Below are 19,887 nucleotides of genomic sequence, written 5' to 3'. Positions count from 1 at the left end.
AAAGCCACAGACTGACAGCTAAGGGGCGAAATACACAAAAAAGACAGTTCAACCGGAGACACTGACAGTACCTGCCCCCTCTACAGATGCCTCCTGGCATCACAGCAGGTAGAGTTGGGTGCTGGCAATGAAAGTTCCTGATGAGAGAGGGGTCGAGGGTGTTACGGGCAGGGACCCAGCACCTCTCCTCAGGACTGTAGCCCTCCCAGTCCACAAGGTGCTGGAAGCCACAGCCCCGGCGATGAACGTTCAGCATTTGGCGCACCGTGAAGGCCTCTGACCCATAAGGGAGTGGGGGTTTGGGGACAGGACACAGGGGTGGCTCATGAAAGGCTTGATATGAGACACATGGAAGGCAGGATGAATGCGGTGGAGAGTAGAGGGCAGCTTGAGACGGACGGCAGCTGGGCTGATGACTTTAGCAATGGGAAAGGGGCTGATGAAGCAGGGGATGAGCTTGCGGGAATCCACCTTGAGGGGCAGGTCTTGGGTTGAAAGCCACACATACTGTCCCTGGCAGTACTGTGGGATCTCGGAGCAATGGCGGCCAGCTGGACGCTTGATCCTAGCAGAGGAATGGAAAAGGGCAGAGCGAGTGCGCCTCCACGTCCGCTGACAATGGCAGATGAATGCCTCAGCAGATGAGATGCCAACCTCCTCCTGGGCAGGAAACAGTGGAGGTTGGTAGCTAAAGCAGCTGTCGAAGGGGGACAGACCAGTGGATGAGGACGGATGAGAGTTTGTAGCGTATTCGGCCCAGGGTAGCTGCTGACTCCACGTCGAGGGGTTCTGGGAGACCAGACACCACAATACTGTCTCTAGTTGGTGGTTGGCCCATTCGGTCTGGCCATTGGTCTGTGGGTGGAATCCTGAAGACAGACTCACGGAGGCATCCAGAAGATTACAGAATGCCCTCCAGAAGTTGGATGTGAATTGAGAGCATCTACAGGTAAACCATGTAATTCTAAAACATGCAGTACTAGTAATTTGGCTGTTTCTTTGGCAGAGGGAGTTTAGGTAAAGGTATGAAGTGTACAGACTTGGAGAAACGATCAACTACTGTGAGAATGGTGGTGTTACCATCTGATGGGGGAAGACTGGTGACAAAATCCAGGGCAATGTGAGACCAGGGTCTCTTGGGGATAGACAGGGGTTATAACAGACCAGCAGGTGACAGGTTAGAGCTCTTGCCTTGAACACAGACCAAGCAGGCTGAGACAAAGTTGCTGGTGTCATCTCCCATGGAGGGCCAGCAGAACCACTGACAGATGAAGGCCTGAGTATGCTTGGTTCCACAGTGACAGGATAACCGGGAAGTATGACCCCAGTGCAATACTTGTGAGCGGACAGAGCTGGGAACATAAACACGATTAGTGAGGCATTAACTAGGGGCTGCCTCACTCTGTTGAGCAGCTTGCACCATGACTTCAATGACCCATTGCGCTGCACCCACAAGACAGTGAGCAGGGAGGATGACATCAGGTACCTCAGAGGTCTCAGAGGAGGGACATCTTTGGGATAGGGCATCAGGTTTCCCATTCTTGGAACCAGGGCAGGAGGACAGAGTAAAAGTGAATCTTGAGAAAAACAAGGACCAACGAGCTTGACGGGAGTTGAGATGCTTGGCCGTACGGATATATTCCAGATTCTGGTGATCAGCCCAGCCGAAGAATGGCACCTTTGCTCCCTCCAGCCAATGCCGCCACTCCTCCAGAGCTAGCTTCACAGCCAGCATCTCCCAGTTTCCGGCATCGTAATTCCACTCCATGGGAGTGAGGTGGTGAGAGAAGGCAGCGCAGGGGTGTACCTTCTCATCCTTGGCCATGCACTTAGAGAGAACAGCTCCTACACCAATGTCAGACACTTCCACCTCCACAATGAACTGCTGGTTGGTGTCGGGTTGAATCAGGATGGGGGCAGAGGTGAAACACTCCTTCAGGCCAGAGAATGCTTTTTCAGCAGCAGGGGACCAGGAGAATGTGACAGCAGATGAGGTAAGAGCAGTAAGTGCAGATTCTGCAGGGAGCGCTCATGGAGTGAGGTCGTCTCTCTGGCTTTGCTCCATTCCCGTTATCCTTTTTAACCTATGATCTCCTTGATCTAATCAACTTTAAGTACACCAGAAGACTTACTTTATCTCCCTGACTTACTGATTAATTGATTTCCTTTTGTCAACTGCAACTTTTGAGCTTAAAGAAATGAGTACGAGATCTAAAACCAAAGATGGAAAAGACGCTGATGGGAATGGAGGAAAGAAGAAAGGTGACTCTAAACAAACGGAATTAACTCACGAAGTTATGATGAAGTGTTTGGAGGAAATGTTTGAGCAGCATCGGATAAAATTATCTGAAAGTTTAACTGCTCAATTTGAACAACATCGTCAAAGCCTCAATGAAGATTTAAAATCAATCACAGATTCTTTGAAATCCCTGAATTCTGATGTTCAAAAACACGATGCAAAAATTTCTGAGCTGGATACTAAATCTCAGAGGACAGATACAAAAGTTGAGATCTTAGAGAAGAATCTAGCTTCGACTACTAAACAGCTCCAACAACTTAAATCCAAAGTTATTGATCTTGAGAATCGATCGAGAAGACAAAATTTACGTTTAATTGGCTTACCCGAGGACGTTGAGGTTGGAGATCCTGCAATATTCTTTGCTCAAATTTTAAAGGATTCGTTTGGTTCAGTTTTTCCCAACGATCCTCCATTACTCGACCGCGCCCATCGTATACCGTGGGTAAAGTCGGCAGCGGCTGTTTCCAAACCCAGACCAGTTATTCTTCGTTTCCATTATGTTAATGTTAAAGAACAACTTCTCCAGCCTGCTCGTCGACAAGGGATGATCAAGTATCGTCAGCATTCCTTCAGGATAGTTCAAGACTACAGTCCTGAAGTGATGAAGGAACGACTGACTTTTAAACCTTTAATGTCAGAATGTTATCAAAAAGATCTCAAACCGGCGCTATTGTACCCTGCACGACTCAGAATCTCTCTTCCCGATGGAAATCGTCGTGTCTTCCACTCTACAACTGCCGCTCGAAGCTTTTTGGATGATAATTTCCCATCTGATACAGACACCCTCTCTTAATTTGTGTCGGGTGCTTCCAGCACCAATTTTTTTTTCTCTCTGGTGTTTTTCTTTAAAATAAGCCTTCTACTACCATGCGATGAAGGTTTTTTATAAGTCTAAGATTTTTGTTCTTTGTTTATTACTATAGTGATTATCCTATAACTTATATAGAATATTTATCTTCTGTGAATAACATCATTTTCCCTTAGTTAACCTTTTGTTTTAACTTTTCCTTTTTCGCTATTATTAATGATCTGATCCGACAGTCATTTTTAGTTATATGTTTCCTATTTTTGGTTTTCGCATAATTAAAATGGCGACTTGTCTTTCTTTTTGTATAATCTCCTTTGTTTTTTTTTCGGGATGCCATGCTCTTATGCTTCTTCTTCCCATAACCCATTTTTCTTCTTTTGGAAGTGATTTTTTTATTTACTCGCTTATAATTAACTAATTATATGTACTGATGCTGTTTTTTTTATTTCATATATTTTAGTAATTTTTATTTTGTAGACTAATTTACTATACTGTTCATTTTTCACATATATTAGTCTTCGGGAGGTCACCTATTTAACATATATTTTTGGAGTTGCCCCCTGCAGAAATGGGGTTAAAGTTAGTAGTAGTGCTTTCTTCAGCCTTCTCTGGCTTAGTTCGGGGTTCTATTTGGGGTTGGGGGAGGGGGTTGTCTTTTTCTTTTCTAATTTTTTCTATTGGGCTGATTCAGAACTACAAAGATGTCCGCAGTGTCGAGATTTCCGGTTCCTCTCTAATTATGTATTCCTCTTCCGATTTCATGAGCTCACATTATGGTTAACCCCTTACTTACCAAAGGGTTAATTTTTAGTTATGGTTCATACTACTAATTTTGTCTCTTGGAATACAAATAGTTTAAACCATCCAATAAAACGGAAAAAGATTTTCAAAGTGTTCCAAAGACTAAATGCTCATATTATTTTTGCACAAGAGACTCATGTAAGGAAAGAGGACAATCAACGCTTCTTTAAGTTTTGGAAAAAACAACAATACCATTCAAATGCTCAAGCCAAAATTAAAGGCGTTTCAATTTTTATTGATCCCTCAATTACATTTATTCATCAAGACATTATTTCAGATCCTAATGGCAGATTTCTGTTAATTACTGGGGTACTTCTTAGTAAAAAGGTCGCTATGGTTAATGTTTACGCTCCGAATGTGGATTATCCTGAATTTTTTAAACACTTACTCACTTCCTTTCCTAATTTAAACGAGTATATGTTGATAATGGGCGGTGATTTTAATTTATGTTTGAATCCCATGTTGGACAGATCTATAGGTAGTCCGGCTTTACCGAATAAGTCGGCTACTATTAACTCTTTTATGTTGGATTCTGGGATTTCAGAAATTTGGAGATTTCTACATCCAAACGATAAGGAATTCTCCTTTTTTTCACATGTACATCGTTCTTATTCCCGAATTGATTATTTCCTGATTGACTCTCGTTTGATTCCATATGTAGTTGATTGTAATTATGACATTATTGCTATTTCAGATCATGCTCCAATGAAATCTTCCATCAAGTTAATGGACACCTCTTGTACTAGCAGACAATGGCGATTTAACCCTATTTTGCTTCAAGATCAGGACTTTGTCAAATTTATAAAGGAGCAGATTGATTTCTTCTTTTCAACTAATACTATGGAAGAAGTTTCCAATGGAACTGTTTGGGACGCCTTTAAAGCTTATATCCGTGGTCAGATTATTTCCTATTCGGCTGGTTTGAAAAGACGTATTAACAATGAAATACTTCTGTTGGTTGATAAAATTAAAGAAGTCGATAAAAAATATGCTATTTCTCCCAGTAAGGAGCTGTACAAACACAGAGTTGAACTCCAATTGGAACATAGCTTATTATTAACATCCTCGATCAAAAATCAATTAATGAGAACTAGAAGTGATTTTTATATTCATAGCGATAAATCGGGTAAATTACTGGCTAACCAATTGAAATTTGATTCGGTTAAACGTCAAATTACTAAGATTCGCAAACAGGATGATACTTTCACAGTTGATCATGTTGGGATAAACCAAACCTTTCAAGAATTTTATACCTCTTTATATCACTCTGATTTTCCTCATGATTCTAATTTCATGCATGATTTTTTAAGTAAATTGAGTTTTCCGAAACTATCTCCCGAAGATTGCCTATCATTAGAAACTTCCATTTCAGAGGAAGAAATAATAACTGCAATCTCATCATTGAATTCCGGTAAAGCACCCGGTCCGGATGGGTTTACAGTGGAATTTTTAAAATTTTTTTCCTCCATTCTCTCTTCTAAGTTGTCTAGAATATTCAAGGAAGCAATCAGTTTAGGTAAATTACCACAATCGTTTTATGAAGCCTCTATTTCCTTAATTCTTAAAAAGAATAAAGATCCTACTGATTGTGCATCATACAGACCGATATCTCTTCTGAATGTAGACTCTAAAATTTTTTCAAAAATTCTAGCAACTAGACTGGAGAAGGTGTTACCTCAAATTACTTCCATGGATCAAACCGGATTTATTAAAAATCGCTATTCATCCTTTAATATTAGGAGGTTAATGAATATTGTTTACACCCCCTCATTTACTACCCCAGAATGTATAATTTCATTAGATGCTGAGAAAGCCTTTGACAGAGTTGAATGGCCTTATTTATTTAATGTTCTTGAGAAATTTAATTTTAATTTGACATTTATATCTTGGATTAAATTGTTATATTATTCCCCGGTAGCCTCGGTTTGTACAAATAATTATAGATCTCCTTTTTTTCGTCTTTTTCGTGGTACTAGGCAAGGTTGCCCTCTTAGTCCTCTACTATTTAATATTGCTCTTGAACCGTTAGCAATTGCTATTCGTGACTCGCCAAATATTGTTGGTATTACGCGTGGAAACGAAATACATAAACTATCATTATATGCAGATGATTTGTTGTTATACATCTCTAACCCGGAGAAGTCAATTCCTGCTATCCTAGATCTGTTAGCTCAATTTAGTAACTTCTCTGGTTACAAATTGAATCTTAGTAAGAGTGAATTATTCCCTTTAAATAAGCATGTACCTATTTATGGACGTTTACCATTTAAATTGGTTACTGATTCATTTATATATTTAGGGATAACAATTACGAAAAAATATAAAGATTTATTTAAAGCTAATTTTTTACCTTTAATTGATCAGATTAAACTTTTATTTACCAAGTGGTCCCCAATCTCTTTGTCTTTGATTGGTCGGATTAATGCTATTAAGATGATCATTTTGCCCAAATTTTTGTATATATTCCAATCGGTTCCAATTTTTATCCCAAAATCTTTTTTTGATAACGTAGATTCAAAAATTTCCTCATATATTTGGCAGAATAAAAATCCTAGGCTAGGTAAAAGGTATCTACAGAAATCTAAAAAGGAGGCGGGGCTCGCCCTCCCGAATTTTAGATTCTATTATTGGGCAATTAATATTCGATATTTAAAATTTTGGTTACAAGATTTGGACGCATCTTTAAACCCTCATTGGGTAAATCTTGAATCTAATTCATTACAAGGGTTTTCCTTGGGTTCGGTTTTAGGAACTTTACTTCCTTTTACTTCTTTTAAATCATATAAACAAATGAACAACCCAATAGTTAAGCATACTTTACGTATATGGTTTCAATTCCAAAGATTTTTTGGGTTTAATCAATTTATTCTAGCAAGTCCCATTATATCAAATTTTCTTTTTCAACCTTCCACGATAGATCAAGCTTACTTTGATTGGAAAACCAAAGGTATAATATCTTTTCGCAATTTATTTTTGGATAATTGTTTTATGTCTTTTGATCAACTCTCTAATAAATATAACTTACCCAGATCTCACTTTTTTAGATACCTACAGATTAGAAACTTTTTAATTACTGTCTCCCCTAATTTTCCACACCCATATCCAATGGACACTTTGGAAAAAATCTTAGATTTAAATCTCTCCCAGAAAAGTGTAGTAGCAATTATATATAATATAATTACGAATCTATGTCCTGATGCTTCTAATAAAATTAAAGCTGACTGGGAAAGAGAACTTGAGATTAATATACCAACTGAAAAATGGGAAAAAATTCTTCAGTTGGTGAATTCATCCTCTGTATGTGCTAAGCATAGGTTGATACAGTTTAAAGTAGTGCACAGGGCTCATATGTCTAAAGATAAACTATCTCGTTATTACTCTTATATTAATCCAATATGTGACAGATGTCATTCCGAGATAGCTTCTTTAAACCACATGTTTTGGTCATGTCCCTTGTTGGAGAAATATTGGAAAGATATTTTTGATATTATTTCAACGGTCCTAAATATAGAATTACAACCTCATCCAATTACTGCTATCTTTGGACTACCAATGATAGACTTAAATAACTTAACCTCTTCATCACGAAGGATGATTGCATTTCTTACTTTAATAGCTAGAAGGTCCATTTTGTTAAATTGGAAAGAGATTAATCCTCCTACTGTATTTCATTGGTTTTCACAAACTATGGTGTGTTTGAATTTGGAGAAAATTAGAAGTGCAGTTTATGACCCTTCCATTAAGTTTGAAAAAACTTGGAGGCCATTCATTCAGCATTTTCATTTGATGTAATTTGATCATTTCCAAACTTGTTTTATCTCTCTGTACTGTTGTTAGAGGGGAATGGAGTCGTCGACACTAAGGTTTTCTTCTTTTCCAATTTTAAGTTGTTAGTTTTGCCCAAGTCTTTTAGTTTAGTTGATTAATTTTGTTTTTCTTTGGGGATGGGGTTTGCTTTTTTTTTTTGTTTTGTTTTTTTTTCTTTTTCATGATTTTTTCTCCAGTTCTTTTTGCTTTGTATTATCCATGGTTAGTTCTACATGTTTGGGAGCTTTGTTAATTTACACTACTTGGTTTGGCAATTACATTTTTTTTTTTAAAGTGTAACAATATAGCTCCTACTATTTGTACTATTGCTATGTTTTGTTTCTATATTTTGAAATTAATGAAAAGATTGAAAAGGAAAGGAGCAGTAAGTGGTGCAGCCAGTGTACTGTAATTTCTGATGAAGCGGTGATAGAAGTTAGCAAAGGCCAAGAAGCGTTGCAACTCCTGACAAGTCAAAGGTTGGGGCCATTCGACCACCACCTTGACTTTCTGTTGGTCTACCTGAATTACATACCCCAGGAAGGAGACTGTATTCAATGAAACTCACATTTGTCAGCCTTCACAAAGAGCTGGTTATCAGCAAGGGGCTTAGAGAAAATCAAAGTGTCGTCGAGATACACAAAACAAATTGGTTCAGCATGTCCCTGAGAACATCATTTACCAGGGCTTAGAAGATGACAAGGGCATTGGTGAGATTGAATGGCATGACCAGATACTTGTAATGGCCTGAGGCAGTGTTGAAGGCAGTCTTCCACTCATCCTCTTCGCGGATGCAGACACGATGGTAGGACATTACAGAGATCAAGCTTGGTGAAAACTTAGGCTCCTTACTTAGGTAGTTCAAATGCTGAGGTCATGAGCGGAAGAGGGTAACAGTTCTTAAAAGTAACTTCATTCAGTCCCTGGTAATCAATACATGGACATAAGGAGCCGTCCTTCCTTTCAACAAAAAAAAACAAACAAAAAAAAAAAAAATGGGAAGGAAGACAGCCGGATGATGCCTGCAGCCAGAGTCTCTTGAATGTACTTACTCATGGCTTCTGTTTCAGGTACAGACAAGGAATACAGGCAGCCCCTTGGAGGAGATGTGCCAGGCAAGAGGTCAATGGCGCAATCATATGGACAATCTGGCGGTAGGGAAGTGGGCCAGGACTTGCTATACACAGCCTTGAGGTCAATGTATTCAGGACGGGTGGCACTAAGGTCTGGAAATTCCTTCAGGGGATCTGAGCTTGGAGACAGGGGATCTAAGCATAGTGGTGGCAGTGGGAGTGACAGAATGGGCTCCAGCCTACAATCTTGCAACTGAGCCAGTCAATGTGGAGGTTGTGATTAACTAACCAGGGATGGGAGCTTGAGGAGAGTCAGTAACATAAAGGGTTTACACTTTGTGATGGTTGCCAGGTAAACTGAGACTCATTGCGGCCGTGATATCGAAATGATAGCCAGTCTCTGACCGTTCACGGCATTGGCTACAAATGGTGACTGGAGAGCAGATGTGGATAATCCCCACCGGACAGCCAAGCCGGAATCAATGAAACACCCTTCCGCACTGGAATCGACCAAAATAGAGTCTGCTCACCATTGGATGCCCCACTCCAGAGAAGCAGGTATGAGTGAATGGTGATGAGGGGCTTGAAACTCATCCCATACCCCCAGGGACCCTCTGGAACCCCTCTCTCTGCAGCGCTGCTGAAGGCAAACGCCAGTATGGATGGCCAAATCCACCAGGACTTCAAAGGTGGCAGGGAGGTCCTGGGTGACCAGCTCATCTTTGATGTCTTCAGAGAGGCCATTCAGGAAAGTGTCATACTGTTCCTCCAAGTTCCAGCCGCTGGACATGGCTGGGGTCCAGAACTCTATGCCGTAATCTGACACAGATCTGCACCCCTAGTGCATGTACAGCACTTCACGGGCAGCCTCTCTCCCAAGTTTGGAGCAATCAAACACTTTTCTCATCTGCTCAGAAAATAACTGAAAACTGATGCAGAAAGGGGAGCCTGCCTCCCAGACGGCTGTTCCCCATTGTCTAACCCGACCAGACAATTGGTTGATGACATCGGCTACCTTAGCTCGATCAATCAGAAATGTTGTTGGTTGCAATTCAAAAACAAGGGTGCACTGGGAAAGAAAAGAGCAGCAGGTACTGGGCTCACCTGGGTACTTTTCTGGACGAGGCAGATGGGGCTCTTGGATGGGAGGAGTAAGTGAGAACGCAGAGGGCGGGGCAGAAGATGCAGTCACAGACTGTTGTTGGGCACTCTGGGACAGCTGGAGTGACTGAGTTTGGGCCAGAAGATCAGCTGCATTGGCAGAAAGCAACTCCACTGCCCTGAACGCAGAGTCCAGCTGATTCTGTTGTCTCCCCAGCATCACTTCCTGTTGTTCCAGGACAGCTTTCAGACAATCAGGGTCTGCTGGATCCATTCCAGCCAAAAAGTACTGTCAGGGCACTGGATCAGGGATCCAATCATAGACCCAGTACTGTGCACACAGTGATATTAATTGAGTAACAAATCCCAAGGTGCAAACAAAGTCAGCATCAAAGTTCAGGCCAAGATCAAAACAGCCAGAGAAATCCAAAAACCGGAATTAGGAAACAGGTGAGTCAATATTCAGGCAGACAGAGTACAGATACAAATGCTGGAAAGGCTCAGGAAAATTCACTAGCACAATCTGGCAAAAAAAAAAAACAGGTGAAAGCACAGGACTGAAATACACTGAGCAATAAACAGAAAGGCAGATGATAGGTGGAGCACAATGAGACACAGGTGGCAGCAAAACAGGTGATAATGAGAAACAGATGAGAGACGGAGTACTCAGTAATACAGGGGCCGGAGTCGAGCAGGAACCGGGACAGGAGCACATGACAATACAAAACCACAGACTGACAGCTGGGGGAAACACACAAAAAGACTGGAGGTACTGACATCTATCTCTTCCTTAAATGCACTCAGTGACTTGGCCTCCAGAGCCGCTTGTGGCAACAAATTCTACAGATTTACCACCCTCTGACTAAAGTAATTTCTCCGCGTCCCAGTTCTAAATAGATGTCCTTCAATCCTTGAAGTTGTGCCCTCTTGTCCTGGAGTCCCGTACCATGGGAAATGACTTTGCCATATCTAATCTGTTCAGGCCTTTTAACATTTGGAATGTTTCTATGAGATCCCCCCCCTCATTCTCCTGAACTCCAGGGGATACAACCCAAGAGCTGCCAGACATTCCTCATATGGTAACCCTTTCATTCCTGGAATCATTCTTGTGAGTCTTCTCTGAACCCTCTCCAATGTCAGTATATCCTTTCAAAAATAAGGAGCCCACAAATGCACACAATATTCCAAGTGTGGTCTCACAAGTGCCTTATAGAGCCTCAACATCACATCCCTGCTCTTATATTCTATACCCCTAGAAATGAATGCCAACATTGTATTCGCCTTCTTCACAACTGACTCAACCTGGATGTTAACCTTTAGGGTACCTTGCACAAGGATTCTCAAGCCCCTTTGCATCTCTACATCTTGAATTCTCTCTCCATCTAAATAATAGTCTGCCGTTTTATTTCTTCCACTAAAGTGCATGACCATACGCTTTCCAACATTGTATTTAATTTGCCACTTCTTTGCCCATTCCCCTAAACTATCTAAGTCTCTCTGCAGGCTCTCTGTTTCCTCAACACTACCAGTTCCTCCACCTATCTTTGTATCATCAGCAAATTTAGCCACAAATCCATTAATACTGTAGTCCAAATAATTGACCTCTCCTAGACATAACAACAAAAAAAACAACACAGTTCTTCTGATTCAACCCTGCTCACCTTTTCACATTCATATTTCTGGTATGTCTGTTTACATACCACCCCAGAAAATTGGCACTGGAGCTTGAGAATCAGGATGAGTATCAGACAGTATATCTGCTTATATCTGTACTGCTCAGCAACTTTAAGATCACTGGCACCACATCGCAAAAGATGTTATCTCATATGATCATACGAATAGAGGCTGCGCTGAAAGGACGTTTAACTACTTTGAGTCTTGTATATCAGAATTAATGTATGGGTCATATTTTCAACGGTGCTGCTTCACTGGGCCATCCACACATGCTTCAGAGTGATACCGGTTTCAACCTATGTTGTGTCACTAGTATTGTAAAACATTGGCTATGGACCACTTACATTTCTGCCACTGATTGAAAGGAGTTCATTTTCACTCCATGGTGAAGTACTTCCTACATAAGTGATTTTGACCTACAATATTCCATGCTGGTGTTTCAGCAACACAGCAGGCCACACAGTGAGCATCCCTCAAAACTTCATGAAGTCACTTCATCTGCAAAATACAAGAGGAAATGTGATGTTATCATTATTTTTATTTCTTTGTCTATGACACTGGTCACGATGTTACACAATTTATTTTCTTCCGATTTCAGGTTTGTACATCCTTCCTGACTATCATTTATACATTTGGCCATTTTAAATGACATTCTAATTTGGAAGCAGGCGTGGAGCAGGCATCAAACTATGAAACCTACCACCCACATCGTTCTAAGAATCTTCTCACAACTTTATATTTTCATTCTTATTTTATTCCATCATAAGTTATCTTCAGCTGACAAACCCACCTGAAATGCTAACTGCTATTACTTGACAAATGTATGTGAGTATGAACACCCAAATTACATGGTAACAAGGAGGGGTGCAGGAGTGAGATAGATCAGCTGGCTGAGTGGCGTCACCACAACAACCCAAGGAATTGATTTGGACTTCTGGAAGGGTAAGTCATGCGAACACACACCAGTCCTCATCAGAAGCGGAAAGGGTGAGCAGTTTCAAGTTCCCGGATGTCAACATCTCTGAATATCTATTCTGGATGCAACACATTGATGCAATTACAAAGAAGGCATGGCAGTGGCTATATTTCATTAGGAGTTTGAGGAGAATTGGCATGTCACTAAAGACACTGAGAAATTTCAACATATGTACCATGGAGAGCATTCTAACTGGTTGCAGCACCATTTGGTATGGAGATGCCACTAGAGATCAAAAAAAGGTGCAGAAAGTTGTAAACTGAGTGGCCACTAACCTCCCCAGCATCTAAGATGCCGTTAAAAAGCTATGCCTTAAAAAGGTGGCATCCAGCGTTAAGGACACCCATCACCCAGGACATGCCCTCTTCTCAATGTTACTATCAAGGATGAGAAACAGGAGCCTGAAGACACACAGTCAATGTTTCAGGAACAGCTTCTTCCCCTCGGCCATCAGATTTCTGAATGAACAATGAACCCATGAACACTACCTCCATATTTTCCACCTTTTTGCACTGCTAATTTGATTTATATCATTTTGTATGCTCTTCTTATTGTAATTTATAGTTGTTATTATTATGTATTGCAATGTACTGCTGCCACAAAGCAATAAGTTTGACAGCATGATTCTGTTTCTGTTTCTGAATAGGACCTGTCCATTTGGCCCCTCAGCCATGCTACGGCGCATCATAAGACCTTAACATTGTAATCTCAACTGGTGATTAAGCTTATCAGTTCTTGTCTGAGAGGTGACTTGGATCTGCTCCACTTTGCCTACCAGAGCAAAGATCCGCAGCAGATGCCACCTCATTGGCTCTGCTCACAACTCTGGAACAGCTGGACAGCAGAGATCCACTCGTCAGGATGCTCTTTATCGACTACAGCTTGGCCTCAATACCTCCTTGAGCAACTGGATTCTGGATTTCCTCGCTTGTAGACCCCAGTCAGTTGGATTGGCATAAACATCTCATCCACGATTTCCCCCAGCACAGGTGCATCATAAGGCTATGTGCTTAGCCCCCTGCTCTACTCACTTTACACCTATGACTGTGTGGCTAAGCACAGCTCTATCATCACCTTCAAGTTTGCTGATAACACCACTGTTGTGGGCTGTATTAAAGGTGGTAATGAATCAGCATAGAGGAGGTAGAATGAAAATTTGGCTGAGTGATATCATAACAACAACATCACACTCAATGTCAGTAGGTTAGTAAGATCAAAGAGCTAATTATAGACTTTAGGAGAGGAAAACCAGAGGTCCATGAGCCAGTTCTCATCGGAGGATCAGAGGTGCAGAGGGTTAGCAACTTCAAATTCCTGTGTGTTAGTATTTCAGAGGATCTGTCCTGGATCAAGCGCACAAGTACAAATGGAAGAAAGCACAGTGGTGTCTCTACTTCCTTAGGCATCTGCAAAGGTGCAGCATGACATCAAAAACTTTGATAAACTTCTATAGATGTGTGGCGGAAAGTGTGCTGACTGGCTGCATAACAAGCTCGTATGGAAACACCGATGCCTTCGAACAGAAAAATCCTAGAAGATAATGGATTCAGCCCAGTACCTCACGGGTAAAGCCCTCCCAACCTATCGGGTACAACCACATGAAATGCTGTCATCAGAAAGCAGCATCCGTCATTAGAAATTCTCACCACCCAGGCCAAGCTATTTCCTCGCTGCTGCCATCAGGTAAAAGGTACAAGAGACTCAGACTTGCATCCAGAGGTTCAAGAACAGTTATTACTCCTCAACCATCAAGCTCGTGACCAGAAGGGGATAACAACACTCACTTGCCCATCCATTGAGATGTTCCCACAAACAATGATCTCACTTTAAGGACTCCTTATCTTGTTATTTCATATTCTCATTATTTATTGCTATTTACTTACATTTGCTTTTGCACAGTTAGCTTGATCTTTCATTGATCCTGTTGTAGTTACTATTCTAGAGCTTTGTTAAGTAGGCCCACAGGAAAATGAAATTCAGGGTTGCATGTGGTGACATATATGTACTCTGATAATAAAATTTATTTTAAACTTTGAACTTTGATACCCTGACATTTCAGCTCAGGTATCCTATCTTGGCTTGCTTATCAAGAATTTGTCTGCTTCTACCTCAAAAAAAAATTCTAAGACCCTACTTTCCACACTCTTTAAGGGAGATAGTCCCACAGAACCACAATCCTCAGAGAAAAAATAATGTTACCTCTCTCTTAAATACCTGCAAGAGCAGTGGCTGACCATAATTAGGCTGGAAGGTTGAGCATGTCCAGCAATGTTTCTGACACATTCCAGGAATTGGCTGAAAATTTGTCATTCCCCTCCTTTGATAGCTCAAGGGAACTTGGCTTTCATAATCTCTATTGTTCTAAAATAAAGGGCGCCTTGTGTTATGGTCCGGTCCGTGAAGTTCGCATTCCAGTTCACGGTCTGATCCGTCGATTCCTTATTCCGGGTTTTCCTGTTTACCCTTGTTCCAATTGGCACCCGATTCTTGTTTGGGGCTGGCACATAAATACCTCTCAAACCAAGGATTCCCAGCTGGACTGTTCCCTTCCCCTTCCTTCTGAAGCCTTGCCTGTATCCCTGTCAAGTTCAACCGCCAGAGTGAGACCCGAGCCTTGCCACGCCAAAATAAGGAACTATATATTGTTGAGTTTGGAACTATCTCCTTGTGTCCCCGTGTTTAGTGTCCGTGTCAAAGAAGAGTCCTGGCCTTAGGTCCTGTTCCCAAGGAGGGGTCCTGACTCTGTATAAAGCCCCAGCCCTAAGTCCTGTTCACAAGGAGGGGTCCCGGCTCTGTGTTCTGTGTTCCAAGTTCCAGTCCTATACAAGTCTGAGCTTCATGTCCTCGCCAACCCAGGAGTTCCTCGCCCAGCCCAGTGCTGGAGATTCCTTGTTCTGTGCTGGAGATTCCTTGTCCTGTGCTGGATCATCCCCATCTGTATCCTTGGCAGCTCCCTTGGCAAGTATCCTTGGCAGTCATCCCGGCCCTGCGTCCATGAAAGAATCCTGACCCTACGTCCATGAAAGAGTACCAGCCCTGCATCCTAGAAAGGGTCCCGGTCCTGCGTCCATGAAAGGGTCCTGACCCTGTGCTCCAAGGAGGAGTCCCAGCTCCGTACTCAACAGCCTAACCAAGCCAAGCCAAACCTAGTCCAAGAACCTCGTTCTGCCCTGGAGTACCTTGTCCAGTCCACATCCAAGGCTCTGAGCGTCCAGTCCACGTCCAAGGCTCGGTGTTCCTGAGTTCCAAGTCCAGGCACCGTGTTCCAGCCCTGTTCAAATCTGAGCTTTGTGTCATCTAGTTCTGGTTCCTTGCCCAGCCCGATGCTGGAGATTCCTCGTCCTGTGCTGGGGTACCTCGTCCTGTCCTGTAGCCATGTCCCGAGTCCTTGCCAAGATCCTAGTCCCGAGTCCTTGCCAAGATCCTAGTCCCAAGTCCATGCCAAGAACCTAGTCCCGAATCCTTGCCAAGATCCTAGTCCCGAATCCTTGCCAAGATCCTAGTCCCGAGTACTAGCCTAGACTCTGGTTCCAGTTCCGAGTCAAGACCCAGGTTCTGGGTCTTTGTCCAGGCTCTGGTTCCGGAGTATCATGTTCCCAGTCCAGGCTCCTCATTTCTAGTTCCCCATTTGGGTCCTGTTTTTCTAGTCCAAGTCCTAGCCCAGGCCCTGAATCCTAGTCTTGTCCAGGGCCTGTGTCAATGTCCAGCATAGTTTCTTCCTTACTCACCTTGCTTTCTTGCCAAACCTAGTCCTGTTCCTAGTGCTTCTGTGTCTGTGTCTTGCATTTGGGTCTGCCATCAACGCACACCTTATGACACCTTGTACATTTCAGATTTGGCAAGTGGAGTGGGAGAAATAAGACAAAGATGCCAGCCACAGCCCAACCCAAATCAAGAAGATAAAATGAGATAGAGGGCCTCTTTAAGCAAAGACGGCAACTGAAAAAACAGTGGAGAAAATTAACCATGGAGGGAAGAGAATGAATCAACATCCTGCAGACAGAACTGAAGGCACGACTGTCGACTCTAAGGAGGACAGAAAATCTCAGTCTTCGAAGAAAGAAGAAAGAACACACTCAGACACGATTCTAAAGGACCCCTACAAGTTCATGAAAAGTATTTTCAAAAAGCAGAAGAATGAAACTCCTAAGATGTCAAAGGAAGAGTTGGAAGATCACCTGAAGCTGACATACTCAGGCAGCCGGAAAACTGAACACATCTCAGTACCTTCAGATATGCCACCCACCCACCCTCCACATCAGCAGTTTGACATCAGTCCGCCCCACCAGAAATAGCGAGATAATAAAAGTTGTAAAGTGGGCAAGGGCTGCCTCAGCACCAGGGCCAAATGGTGTTACATACAAACTCTACAAAAATGCACTGAGTCCTAAACTACTTATGGAAACAGACGGAGGTGGTCTAGAAGAATAAATTTATTCCTAGAGCTTGGTGGCGGGAAGGAGGAATTCTAATTCCTAAAGAAAAAGGATTCCTCAGAAACTGGACAGTTTTGGCAAATGGATCTATTAAATGTTGAAGGGAAAATATTTTTCAGTGTTATAGCGCAAAGGTTGTCTATTTACCTGGGGAAAAAAAAACAACTTCATCGACACTCGTGTGTAGAAGGCGGGGATGCCAGGTTTCACTGGCCACTTGGAACACACAAGCTTAATTTGGCATCAAATACAAACTGATAAAAGGGAAAGCATACACCTCCATGTCTTGTTCTTGGACCTAGCCAATGCCTTTGGGTCGGTCTCACATAACTCCTATGGTCTTCATCTAAATTCTTCTGTGTACCAGAATGTGTTACAACCCTGGTCAAAGCCGACTTTCAAGATCTCCAGTTCTCATTGATAACTGCCGAGTACAACACAGCCTGGCAACCTGTGGAGATAGGCATATTGGTAGGTTGTATTATCTCTTTGCTGGCCTTTATCATGGCAATGGAAGTAATCATTAGAGCTTCTAAATGGGTAGTAGTAGGAGAAAGACTGAAGTCAGTACTTCATTTACCACCAATCCGGGCATTTATGGATGATTTAACCATCCTGACAATGACCATCCCACATACCAAATGGTTGCTTGAGAAGCTCCATTCAAACATCAAATGGGCCTGAATGATGATTAAAACAACGAAGTCTAGGAGCATTTCTATCGTCAAGGGAAAGCTGGTCAACTATAAGTTCCATGTGGATGGGAAAGTAATTCCTACTGCGTCAGAAATGCCTGTTAAAAAGCTTGGGAGTGCCTTCAGTTTGGATGGCTCCCTAAGGTGTTGTGGCCACTGACTCTGTATGAAGTCCCCATCACTCATGTTGAAAAGCTGGAGAGGACAGTTAGTTCCTTCATTAAGAAATGGATGAGTCTACCAAGATCACTAAGTAACATCTACTTGTATGGCAAAGGAGCTCTGGAGTTACCTGTTACGGAGCTGACTGAAGAGTTCAAGTGTGCCACCGTGAGGTTTGAGATGACTCTCTGGGAATCCCATGAAAGACTTGTCCAGGAAACTGCACCCAGGACCTTAGGGAGAAAGTGGTGTCCAGCAGAGTCAATCAAACAAGTGAGAGCAGCACTCAGGTTTGCAGACATGATGGGCCAGGTGCAATCTGGAAGAGGGAGGCCTTGGCACGGGCTCAAATAGACCCATTTGGCAAAAGGTGACAACAGAAAAGCAAAGACGAGCTATGGTAGTGGAGGAAATACAGCGACAGGAGGAGCAGATGAGGTATGCAAGAGCAGTATCTCAGGCAAAACAGGGACAGTGGGCAAGGTGGAAAAACATTCAGAAAAGAAAATTCAGCAGGAAAGACTTAAGGTAAAAAGAAGGCAAGGAAGATTAGCTTCCTTATAGGTGCTGTTTATGATGTTCGTCCAACTCCCAAAAATCTGAACCAGTGTCTCAGTGAAGACCCAGCTTGTCCATTCTGTGGGAGAACAGCAAACCTCAAGCACATCGTCTCATCTTGCAAAGTAAGCCTCACTCAAGGAAGATACGCATGGAGGCACAAGCAGATCCTCAGTTGTTTGGCAAAGGCTGAATAACAACTCTAAGCCCCACATGACTGGAAGAACCACCATCCCCGTTGCCCGGAAAGGACAGACAGTGCCACCCTCAGTGAGGTGGTTGGGGTCAATCATACTGGAGCCAGTTCGTGACTGGAACATGGCTGTCGACCTTGACAAAACACTAATATTTCCTCTGGAGATAGCCACTATCACCTTCAGACCAGACTAGGTCTTGTGGTCCAGCAGTCTGAGGCTGTGGTAATCTCAGAGCTCTCCATGCCCTGGGATATGCAGTCTGTGAGGCGTATGAGGGGAAACATGTAAGACACGCTGTTCTGTCCACAGATACTAAGCAGTGTGGATGGAAGGTGCAGATTGTTCCAGTAGAGGTTGGCTGCAGAGAATTTGTGGCTACTTCCATGGTCAGATTGCTGAAGGGATCAGGAGTCCAAGGCCAGGGCCAGAGGCAAGCTATAAAAGAGCTCTGGGAGGCAGCCACTGGTTATGGATGAAGAGGAGTGATGGCAGCTGGGCCCTAAAATGACCATGGGTGGCCAGATGTGAAGTGGGTGCACCTGGGATGCTGGGTTGTACTGTTGAGCCCTCTGGAGATGCAGTGGGCTGAAACTGATGAAACATCTAAGAAGAGGGGAGCCCACCTGATGACCGCTGGGAAGCATCTACCACCCACCAAGTCCCACCTCAAGATTCCTATGCTATGAGATGAGTTACGATCTGCTTATCAAAGGGATTGAAACGTCTCGTCCTATGAGCTCAAACTGAGCTGTGCTGCTCTGAGAATTTATCTCTGCCTGTACTGGTTCAAGCCAAAATCTAAACGACAGATGTAAGGTATAGAATAACCACTCTTGGGCACCTCACCACTTCCATACAGTCACTGCTTTGAAGAGGGATTTAGAAAGGCAGTTAAATAGACAAAGCAAGAAGGATACTACCTAATGCAAGCAAAGGGGATTAGTATAGAAATGTAAAAGGGTTCACACAGGCGTGATGGGCCGAAGGGCCCTCTTTCCTTGCTGTAGGACTCTATGACCACTGCCAATGGATGAATGAAATCATGCCTGCATTCACACTTGCAATAGAAAGAGAAGAAGAACAAATAAATGAAGAAGTTAAAAGCAGTTGATATTGTATTCTGTGAGCTAGTTCAAGACTGAGTTTGGGGCTTCCTGAGTCTGAGTTTTAACAGGCACAACTTTCTCGATTTAGCACTACAGATACATTGCTGTTCATTCCTTGCACACATGGTTGCACGTTCATACACCTGTGTAATCACATCGTCAAGTTCACCGATGACATGACAGCTCATCAGCAG

The sequence above is a fragment of the Mobula birostris genome, chromosome 2 (genome assembly GCF_030028105.1).
Source record: "Mobula birostris isolate sMobBir1 chromosome 2, sMobBir1.hap1, whole genome shotgun sequence".
Classification (NCBI taxonomy): domain Eukaryota; kingdom Metazoa; phylum Chordata; class Chondrichthyes; order Myliobatiformes; family Myliobatidae; genus Mobula; species Mobula birostris.
This window is presented reverse-complemented; position numbering follows the sequence as displayed.